Source organism: Alligator sinensis, unplaced genomic scaffold (assembly GCF_000455745.1).
Source record: "Alligator sinensis unplaced genomic scaffold, ASM45574v1 scaffold572_1, whole genome shotgun sequence".
In the NCBI taxonomy this organism is placed as follows: Eukaryota; Metazoa; Chordata; order Crocodylia; family Alligatoridae; genus Alligator; species Alligator sinensis.
Window position 1 is genome coordinate 151276 of NW_005842288.1, and position 11822 is coordinate 163097.

The window sequence follows — 11822 nt, forward strand, 5'->3', positions numbered from 1 at the left end:
AAAATTTTTATCTTGCCTCTTGGCCAAAAAACCTCAGTGAATGCGGGCTCACCAGATACAGCAGTGTATCCCACTACCTGAATTTAATTCAAACCATTCTGCACAGTCCTTATTTTAATCCTTTCATTTTGGTTTTGAGTTACTGCATATATGGCACAATGGAAATATTTTTTCAAACTTAAATTAAAAACATGCTTTGGGAGACAAAGCAAAACTTTCTCTTCAATGCAGAGTGAAACTTCTTTAACTTTTAGCTGAAATACAGCCCTGGTAACATTTTACTTGAAAACTTTATTATATCATTAGAGAAATGCACTTTGGGAATGTGCTTTTTGCTCCTTGGAAACCCTTATCTTTCACAAACTTGCCAGAAATGTTCTTCCAATCTCCCCAGACTATGTGATTGTTCTAAATGTATTCTTAGAATAACATGGAGCATAGTGTCAGTAGTGGTCTTTGCCACTACTATAGTGTCATAGTGTCAGTCAGTGTTGTGTCAGTAGGGAAAACCAAAAGTTCTACTTCACTAAGTCTGTTTATTAAAGATACCACAATACTTCTGGCTTATGCAAACTGTTATGAGGAACCTCACAATGGTAAAACACTTTTTTCACAACTCACTGTGTGAGTTGGCTTAGTGCTGTTGTTGCTGCTGAAGCAGCCTTTGTCTCGCATGCTTTTCTTGCCTGAGGGCATAACAGTTGTTTTAAAAAGCTTATCCCTTCCTTCCCTTGCTCTACGGCTGCCTCTTTAAGACTGAGAATAAAAAAAAATGAGTTGGTCAGTTGCTCTTAATCAAGGGTACCTTTAACATCTTCTTGAAGAATCTCCTTGATTACCTACTCTTCATTTTCCTGCACTCAAGTTTACCAAGAAATTGCTTAGGCATCTGTTCATCATCCATCTAAGCCATATGTGTGGTCCATCAGAGCTGTCCTTCATTATTAATGATTCAATAGATGTACATCCTGCAGGGCTTTATCATTGGTCAGTTTGCCATACCACATCACTAGGGTAGAAACATTCTTTGATGGAACTTCTCCAGGTGATGGGTGCGGCTTCTATAGGCCCAGTTCTCACACACATGCAGCAGCATGCTAAGCAAGACACCTTTGATCTGATGGACAGCTTTGTCTCACATTGACTCAATACCCATTTTGTAAGCTTCCCAAGGGCTGCATTAGCTTTCTGGCTGAAAGAGACCACTTCGCCATCAATGCTGTTATGATGGGTCAAATACTTCCAAGGTATGTGCATTTCTGAGTGACTGATGGGTATAGAAGAAACACTATTCTTTCTTCTAGACTGCTTGACCCATAATCATGGTTTTTCTCAGGCTGATAGTTAATCCAAAGTCTGTTGTAGAGATAGTGAAATGGTATAACAACTGCTGAAGATTCTCTTTGGGGGGCACTACCACCACTCCGTCACTGGCATAGACGAGTTACTTTATAGTTCATTTGGCAACTTTAATCCTAGCATGCAGGTTCTGGAGACTTTAAACAGTCTTCCTTGCAATTTGGAAGTGAATCCTGACACCCACATCATGTCACAAAATGCTTTGTTACAATCCTGCAAAGAGTAGTATGAATAGTGTTACCCAAAACTGCACAACTGTTTGGCACTATTTGTCACAGGGAAGGAGTCAGACTCTGTCTACTTTTAGTCTGACACACATGACATTGTAGACAGCTAAGCTTTGCTATAAGGCACTGAAGTTCAACTTTGGCTCATTGTGTCAAATGCTTTTATCAAATCGATGGAAGATTTTTAGAAATCAAGATTCTGCTTTCAGCACTTCCCTTGGATTTGCTTGGCAGGTAAATCATGTCAGCCATTCCACATTTTGCCCAGAATCTGCATTGTGATTGTGAATTTTTTCTTTCAGCAGTCATCAGTTAATGAGAATCCTAGAGACGATCTTATCAGCCAGGGTTCATAGGAAGATCTCCCTGTAATTATTACAGAATCTTCCCTTCATCATTCTGGATTTGCAGCTCAAACTATAGGGTATTTGCCTTGTAAGAAAGGGGCTATAGTTTCAAGATCCAGCCTTTTCAGTTGAGCACAAAATGAGAAGTCCAGAGATGGAGAAGAATGATGGAAGTACTGATATAAACTAAATTACTTCTTTAAAAGTTTCATAGTTTCATAGTTGTTAGGGTCAGAAGAGACCTCCTGGACAGTGTTTTTTTATTTGTTTTGTTGTTGTTTTGGGGGTTTTTGTTTTGTTTTGTTTGGTGGTTTTCTTTGGGGTTTTTTTATTTCTCTAAAGCAAGAACCTTTCTGTCAAAGGTCAGCGTCCTGTGCTGCAATGCCTTTTCCATGTCTAGAAAACTAAGGAGTCTCCCCCCACTTCCAATTGTTTCTATAAAAGGTTCTGGGAGAGAAGAGGTGCTCCCAAGTATCTGGATAGTGAGTGACAAGAGGCTTTCCCCACCTTGCTAGTCTTTTCTTACAGACCTGTATTTCTTATTCAACCCTGTGTAAAGAGACAGCTACTTCCAGAACCTTATGGACAGCCCACCTGCAGGACTAAACCGGGAATCAGCATCAGCAAAATGTTCACCCTTTGAAGGGAAGCTGATTCCAAAGTACTACCAAGATATGGGTTCACCCTGCAACTGATGAAGGTGCTGGTGAAGTAAATGATCCAGCAGACTTCTTTCCAGATAGACTACCAGTCAAAGATATGCAATTCCAGAGCTTTTTAGTTTGCTAGGGATACAGCTTGCTACACTGACTCCCCACAACCCAGGCAGCTTCAGAGAAGGTGGTAAAAAAATGTTTAAGTGTCCAGCTAATGCACTTTCCTTTTCTTCTTTTTCCTACCAGCCACCTTGTTCCTGACCCCTGTGGCTTCCTCTGTGTCATCATTGTCATTGACTTCATATTGGGATCGTTTCTTTTTTCTCTCCTTGCTCCCTCAATTCCACTAAAGCAAATCTCTGGACTTCAGCCACACATTCTGTCAGCATCATGACCTCCTCCTCTTGTGTGGGGAATCCTGGCATCTTCTTGTCAATCAGTTGCTCAATGCACTGGAATAGCTCAGCATCATACTGTGTGATGAAGGTGATGGATTTGCCAGATCTCCTAGCTCGAGCTGTCCTCCCCACACGGTGAATGTAATCCTTTGAGTGAGTAGGAATGTCCAAGTTTATCACCACATCCACATGCGGGATGTCCAAACCTCTGCTTGCAACATCTGTAGCTAGCAGAATGCAAAACACCTTTGCCTTGAATTTTTTCAGGGACCCTAGTCGTTTATTCTGACTCATTTGTCCATGGAGGGGAATGGTAGTGAACCCCAAGTTGCGAAGCAGGAGAGCAGTCCTCTGGGTATTATTGCAGGTACTGCAAAATATCATAAAGGAATTTCCAGCCAGTTCATTCAGAATATAAACCAGGTAACTGTCTTTGAACTTGGAGGGGATGAAAATGTAAATACTGCTACAGTTTTTCAACCATCTGATACTTGGAGGAAACAGCATGTTTTACAGGATCCTTCAGAGCAGCACGCTGGAGTTTTTGCACCTTCTTGGTCATGGTGACAGAAAAAAGAAATGTCTTCCTGTCTTGAGGAATCACTTTCAGGATCTTATCCACCTCTGTCTCAAAATCCAAATTGAGGATTCGGTCAGCTTCATTGGTACTTGAGATCTCACAAGTTACTCTCATCAACTTTGCAATGACACTTCTGTTCTTTCAGCCTCTTCATCCTCCAACCACAGAAATTGAACTAAGTCTGCTTTTATTATGTTCAGCCGAATACAAAATCACAGTATTAATAAAATACTTATTTTTGCCAACATCAGGTCCCTTTGCTCCTGCTTACTTGCTAGGGGGGATTGCACAGTCTTTGCTGATGCTTGCCAGTCAGGTTTCTAAGCTGGGCAGAGAAGTGGATTTCAGAGAAATCTGATGACACTGATTTTGCCAGTTCTGAAGGATTATTCATCTCTCTGAGACCAGACAAATAAGAATTTACCTGCTCTATCTAAGGTCAAAAAGTGGCAATTTTATGTAAATAGTTCAGCACCCCAATTTTCACATTGGAATATGCTTTTTCTTGCTCGAATGCTGTTGGTTGCCACTGCCTTGCTGCGTCTTCTGTTCTTAGATTATTTCTCTAGGACTCTCTGATCTAATTTAAACACTGCTTCTCCTGGGGATGGAGAAAGATGACAGACAATGTGTACACACCCAAAGGAGCAAGAGGAAAATGTTGCTTAAGGAAACAAAATGTCAAAGTGTTGCCTATCTTGGTGCACCAACGCTTCTGTCCCACCAGCTTTACATCATCCATGGGTTTACACAGTCCCTCTTGTCCCTGCAGGACTTCTAGTCTGGAGAGCTTCAGTTAGATTCTGACCTCTCTTTGCTCTTCAGGCATTTTATAAGAGCCAGAACTTGGGACACATAATCAGTCCTTTGTAACTTTTAAAACATAAAGCATGATATAGTGATTGCTTGATTGCTATTTGAGTTTAGTATCTCATGAACAGAGGAACATCTGCTAATGTATAGGTGTCAGACAGGTTCCCTGCTCTTACAAAGGGGATTATTGCTAGATCTGATAAAACCATTCGAACAAGTACAAAACAAATATTTTAGTACAGCCACTTTAGCAAGAATTGAACATTGTAATCAAGATTACAATCAAATGTTCTATAAACTGGTGAGGGAAATAATAAAAATTGGCCATAAAATTTTATCCAAGTATAGTGTTTTAAATAGTAAAATTACATAACCAGATAATAAACAGAATTACATCCTAGCTTGAGAGAACTCTACTAATGCTTTTGTCTATGATTATAGAGTATGCTCATGCAGTTATACAGTGTGTTTGTGCAGTTACTAATTTGTGCGTGCACATGTGTATACTCTTCTGTAATGGTTGTGAGAACATAAATTTCCCAAGCTTAATGCCAATATCTGAAAATGTAGTACTCAAAGCGTGACTGACTATGCTGTGGGTGTATATCTAAATACCTAGCACGATGAAATCCAGGCTCATACCTGGTACACACACACATACATGTGTACACAGTCTACCTGCAGGGCAACTACATGGAATTCACTTTCTTTGTAGGAAGGAAAACAATCCATAAAGTTGGTGCAGCTTTAGAAAAGTAATGTCTTTTGATGTAATGTGCCTCTTTTCTTGAATTATGAATATGCAAATCTTATCAAGAAAATTTGCAAATCGAATTGAAATAGCTGATTGTTCACTCCATCAGTTGACCTTGCTAATGATGACTTTTTTCCATTATGCAAGAGGCAGCAATTAACAATGACTTACTTCTTTCATTGCAATTGGGAAGTAATGGACACACTGAGATGTAGCTTCCCTGAGTGGTGTTTTTGAATGTGAAAAGGTCATTATGTCACTTTTGGGCGTTAGTCAGGAATTGCATCTGACATGATCACATTTACAAAATAAAGCCCAATGAAAGAAAGGAAGGGGCAGACAGGGTATCCTTGGTAAAGAAACCTTATCTAAGGCATACTGACCACTCTAGCAAAGTACACATAGCCCAATTAGCTCTCTGAGTATCCTTCCCTTCCTGTTATTCCCTGTCCAGACATAAGTCTCCAAAAGCTCCTTCTTCAGGCTGTGAGAGATGAGTTGCTTTTCCTAAGGTCTGACAGGAAATAATTTTTAAAAATGGAGGAAAAAATGTTTCCTGTTGGCCTTCCGAACCTTAACAACCAAACAAATAATAAAAAAGGAATAGCAATTTGCACACAAGTGCAATGAGTCAGATCTTCAATTGGATTGTATCAGCCAAGCAAGCTATATCGAAACCTAGGACTAAGTGTAGCACATCATGTTAACAACATGTTAACATTTCATTTTACTAGGACGCTGTTTAAACTTAAGACATTTAAAAAATTGAATTATTTAAAGCTGTTAAATGTATTAAAACATAAACATAAGGGATAATGTTTAGGGCCTTAGTCCTGTAATTGGATCTGACCAGGTGAGACTGATTGAAGGATGAAAGCTGTAGTTTTTAAATGGGAATTTTAAATCTTGTTAAATTCTACTTGTAAAACCTGTTTCATAACATAAAATGGGTAACAGGAGTGTGTTTGGCAGCACATCATTTACACTGAGAGTAACTAAAAAGTACTAATGTGTAATTTTGCTGCTTCAAGCTACTAATAATTTATATGTGAACATGTTCATGAATACAGAATAGTATTAACTTCACCTAGGTATCATCCAGCCAGGAGCCATGCAACATTTACTGCATAGCTGATTAAATGTACTTCGGTCATAATTTATACCCTCTATTCTGCTTCCTTTCTACAAGTGATTGACGATTGTTCTAAATGAAGTAACCATTTGGAACTCAAGTCTGTCAGAAATTAATATAAATGCATGTATTGTGCATGTGAGGGAGATGCCTTTGAATACAGGAACCTGTTTATTACTTTTATTGGATTATGTTTCACTGGAGGGCGGTAAGGCTAGGCAAACTTGTACACCCTGGGGCTCAGGAACGCGCCCCACCTCCCTCCCCCCATAGATTCATAGGTTCATAGATTGTTAGGGGCTGGAAGGAAACTTGCAGATCATCGGGTCCAACTCCCCAGCTCTAGGCAGGAAGACAACTGGGGTTAGGTGACCCCAGCGAGGTAACTATCTAGTCTCCTCTTGAAAACCTCCAGGGTAGGTGTCTGCACCACTTCTGGAGGGAGTTTATTCACAGTCTGAACACCCTGACTGAAGGAATTTTTCCTGGTATTAAGCTTGAAGCAGCCTTCCAGGAGTTTGTATCCATTGGTCCTGGTCTTACCCAGGGGTGCCCTAGTGAACAGTTGTTCACTGAGCTTCTGATGCACTCCTCTGATATAGCACTAAGCCACTATCAAGTCCCCTCTCAATCTTCTCTTCTTTAGGCTGAAGAGGCCCAGGTCCCTCAGCCTTTCCTCGTATGGCTTGCCTTGCAAGTCCCTGATCATACGGGTGGCTCTTTTCTGGACTCTCTCTAGTTTTTCTGTATCCTTATTGAAGTGCGGTGCCCAGAACTGGACTCAGTACTCCAACTGCAGTCTCACCAGTGCTGAGTACAGAGGGAGTATCACTTCCTTAGTTTTACATGAGATGCATCAGTTGATGCGTGCCAGCTTGTTGTTTGCCTTGCTGACCGCCGCCTCGAACTGACAGCTCATATTCATATGATGGTTAATCATTACTCCTATGTTCCTTTCTGCCGTGGTGCAAGTCAAGCTGTCACCACCAATCCTGTATGCATTGCATTTTGAGGGTTGTTTGCCCCCAGATGGAGCACCTTACACTTGGAAGTGTTATACTTCACCTGGTTCTGGTCTGCCCAACTCTCGAGCCTGTCCAGGGCCACCAGTATCTGCAACCTATCTTCTGGCATGACCACACTGCCCCATAACTTGGTGTCTTCCGCAAAATTGGCCAGCAAGCTTTTCACTCTCCCAACCAAATCATTGATAAAGATGTTGAAAAGCACCGGTTGAAGCACGGACCCCTGAGGGACACCACTGGCCACTTCGCTCCAGGACAACACAGATCCATTTATGAGAACTCTCTGGGTCCTATCCCATAGCCAGTTTCCCACCCACTGAACTGTCGAGTGGCTGAGCCCACAATCCTCCAGTTTTCCCACAAGGATATCATGGGATACTAGATCAAAAGCCTTTTGGAAGTCTAGGTATATAACATCTACCTTGTCTCCTGTGTCCAGGTGGAGAGAGACCTGGTCATAGAAGGAGTTGAGATTGGTAAGACAAGATCTACCCACGACAAAACCATGCTGGCTGTCATTCAGAATCTTACTGGCTGAGCCCACAATCCTCCAGTTTTCCCACAAGGATATCATGGGATACTAGATCAAAAGCCTTTTGGAAGTCTAGGTATATAACATCTACCTTGTCTCCTGTGTCCAGGTGGAGAGAGACCTGGTCATAGAAGGAGTTGAGATTGGTAAGACAAGATCTACCCACGACAAAACCATGCTGGCTGTCATTCAGAATCTTACCTTCTGCATGCATATGGCACATAGATTCTTTAATGAGCTTTTCCAGAATTTTCCCTGGGATGGAGGTTGTGCTGATTGGCCTATAGTTGCCCAGGTCCTCCCTCTTCCCCTTCTTGAAGATGGGCACAATGTTAGCCCTCTTCCAGTCATCAGGGATTTCTTCCATGCACCATGAATTCTGAAAGAGCTTTGCATCTTACCTTCTGCATGCATATGGCACATAGATTCTTTAATGAGCTTTTCCAGAATTTTCCCTGGGATGGAGGTTGTGCTGATTGGCCTATAGTTGCCCAGGTCCTCCCTCTTCCCCTTCTTGAAGATGGGCACAATGTTAGCCCTCTTCCAGTCATCAGGGATTTCTTCCATGCACCATGAATTCTGAAAGAGCTTTGCCAGGGGTTCCGCGATGACCTCAGCCAGCTCCTTCAACACTCTTGGATGGAGTCCATCCGGTCCTGCTGACTTATAAATGTCTAGCTTTTCTAATTGGTATTGCACCCACTCAGCATCCACAGCGGGGAGGCTGTCAGTCCTGGTATGTCCCCTATGAGCCTTATCTCACTTGACTTTCCCCATGGTCTGGTGAAATACCAAAGCAAAGTGGGAATTCAGGAGTTTAGTTTTTACCTGAATGTCAGTTACCAGCTGTCCCAAGGTGTTATACAGGGGTCCCACATTTCCATTTGTTTTTCTTCTACTGCCTACATACCTAAAGAAGGACTTCTCATTGTCCTTGACTCCCGTAGCTAACCTAAACTCAGTTGCCACTTTGGCTTTCCTGATCATTTCCTTACAAGTGCTGGCCACTGTTGTATAGTCCTCCTTGGGAACCATCCTTAGCTTCCACTGTGTGTACACCTCTTTTTTCTTTTTAAAGAGGACCACGATGTCCCTATTAAGCTAGGAGGGCTTGCCAGCCCTTTTGTTACCTTTCTTCTTTGCAGAAATGGTTTTCTTTTGTGCATTGAGGATCGTATCCTGGAGCAACAACCATTCTTCATGTACCCCATTTGCCTTGCCTTCTTGGTCCCACATCACCTCCCTTACTAATGCTCTGAGCCTGTCGAAGTCAGCATTTTTGAAGTCCAGGACTTCAGTCCTGCTGGTTGATTTATCGAGCTTACGGTGGATGTTGAACCTGGTAATTTCATGGTCACTGTCACTGAGGTTACCTTCAGTGTTCAAGCCACTCACCAGATCATCTCCCTTGGCCAAGACCAAGTCTAGGAGAGCATTACCCTGGTTGGCCCTTGCACTTCCTGGGTCAGGAAGAGCTCCTCAATCACAGTCAAGAAACTGTGAACAATATGACCTAGCCAAGTGTTCCCCCCAATCTATGTCCAGGTAATTGACGTCACCCATGACAACCAGGTCCCTTGCATGCACAGCCTCTGTCAGTTCTCGAGAGAACTCCAGATCCAGCTCCTTCCCTTGGCTTGATGGCCTGTAGTAAATGCCTATAGTTAGGTTTCTCTCACCTTGCCCCCCCACCCCCAGCTTTACCCAGAGGTTTTCAAGCTGCTTATCTTTGAAGCCAATGTCAGCCTCCAGAGAGGTGTACTGCTCTCTCATGTAGAGAGCTACCCCTCTGCCTTTTCTCCCTACTCTGTCCCTTTTGTGCAGGATGTAGCCCCCTATGGCTACATGCCAATCATGCGAGGAGTCCCACCAGGTCTCCATGATCTCTACCACGTCATATTGCCCACCAGAGATCAGGAGGGCTAGCTCCTCCTGCTTGTTCCCCATGCTCCTGGCACTGGTGTACAGGCAGCTGAGGCCTCCAACTGACACCCTCGATTTTCTGAGATGCTGTGAGAGAACTGATTGGTTAACATTTTCAAAAACAGTTGTGCTAGTGTCCTCCACAAGGCAGCTTTCCTGTGTGCCAGTCCTCAGACATGCTCCACTTGGAGTTTCCCCGGCCCCCAGAAAAGTCAGTTTAAAGCCCTGTATAGCAGATGAACCATCCTGGCTGAGAACAGGGCCTTACCTCTCCCCGTGAGGAGAATTCTGTCTCGTCCTAGGAGTCGTCTCTCTCTGAAGCGTGTGCTGTGGTCAAAGAAACAGAACCCCTCATAGTAACACCACCCTCTGAGACATCTGTTAACCTCTTTCACGCAGCCTTCCCTCCTGGCTCCATGACCTGCAACAGGGAGCACAGAAAAGAAAACTACTTGAGCCCCTAGTCCCTTGAGCCCAGCACCCATCGCCCCAGATCCCTGTAGTCATTCATGACCCTCAAAGTCCTGAAAGCAAAACTTGTGTCACTTATAAGTGTGAAGGTACAGGTGGGGTGAAAAGAGCAGGCACGGTAGCCCCTGCTGAGGCCATGAAGCCTGCCAAGTTTCAAGGAGATAGGTGCAGGGGGTTTTGGGAAACTGTACCTCAAGCTGCTGACAAGCAAAACTCATGTTATGTGTGCATATTAAGGCACAGTGGGGTGAAAACTGCACGTATATCAAGCTGCTGACAAGCAAAAGTAGTGACATGTGTGACTTTGTGTGTGTGTTAAGGTGTGCCCTCACTGCTGCTGGGGCCTCTACATGATACGGTAGTGTACCCCAGTGTTCCCTCCTCCCCTACAGCCTCAGCTTGGTCTACCACTTTAAATAACAACAGGTAATAACTTAGTAAGCAGCACAGTAGCGCCAGCAGCATCTCAGGCAGCCAAACTGTCACGTAGCCTTTCTTTCCTTTCCTGCAGGAGCTTCTTCTCCAGCACCTGAGAGAACTCTCCCTGCCAGCCCCAGCCCTGGGGCTTAGATGTGCCCAGGGCCCTGCGTCTTTCCAGTCAGTTGACTGGAGACAGGTGCTAGGGGTGTTGGTCTAAGGACATGGCACTGGCAGACAAGATCTTTTGGGTCAATCTAATTTGGTATCTTTTAGTAGACCAACTGAATAGTTAGAGAAATATAACAGCAAGGTTTTGGGTTGAAAAACCCTTCGTCAGGCTGAGGAAGCACCTGCAGTTGGTGTGTGTGTGTGCTGTTCCTCGATGGAAGGAATAGTAAAGAAGCCACAGGCTGGCATGCAATGCAGGCAAAAAGCCAGTCAGTGAAAATGGAAATGGCAGCATCAGAGTGTGAGGGACAGGCTGGGATGGGGAGAGGGGGAGAAGGGGGATGTAGCAGTGCAGGTAAAAGTGGAGAGGTACCTGGGGAGTCAGTCCGGCAGGTCACAGTGTGCCAGAATTCCAATGTCTATACTGAGTCCATGAGTTTCTGTACCTACCACCTAGGAGGTTGATGAAGTGCAGTTCATAGATTTGTCTGTGAAAAGTGGTTTGTAAATTCAAACAAGCACTGAACTTTGCTAACCTCATCACCAAAAGCCAACTTCCTACAGCCCAAAACACACCGAATGGATCTATGTCATGCCATGACAAGACATGCAAAACCTACCATTGGGGTGATCTCGGCCTGACAAAGGATTTTTCAACCTGAAAGCTGGCATCCCAGGTAGCTAAGCTGAGCTCACCTGGATCCTTTCAACTCCACTGCAACCAGCAAGCCTCAGGCCTTTCAAAGACATGACTGATCTGGGCTTTCCCCAGCCAGGACTATGTGCATGCATGTGGTGGCTGGAGGTTATAGTGTCTCCTACCTGCATTTCACCAGTGGGAACCTCGGTGAAAGCACATTCAGTGCTTTTACCTCATGTGTTTATACATGAGGAAACCCTCCTATGCAAGCCATTAGCACTTTTTGCCATAATATATATAAAAACACACAAAAGTACTGTAAGTACAGGACCAAACCAGCCCCAGTAAGACTATTTTGCTACACTGAGTAATGGCAG

General features: G+C 43.6%; 1 pseudogene; it reads right to left on the bottom strand.

The window, feature by feature from the left end:
* Window positions 1-2800: 2800 nt before the first annotated feature.
* Window positions 2801-3681, bottom strand: LOC102374323 (annotated as a pseudogene).
* Between the last annotated feature and the right edge of the window lie 8141 nt (window positions 3682-11822).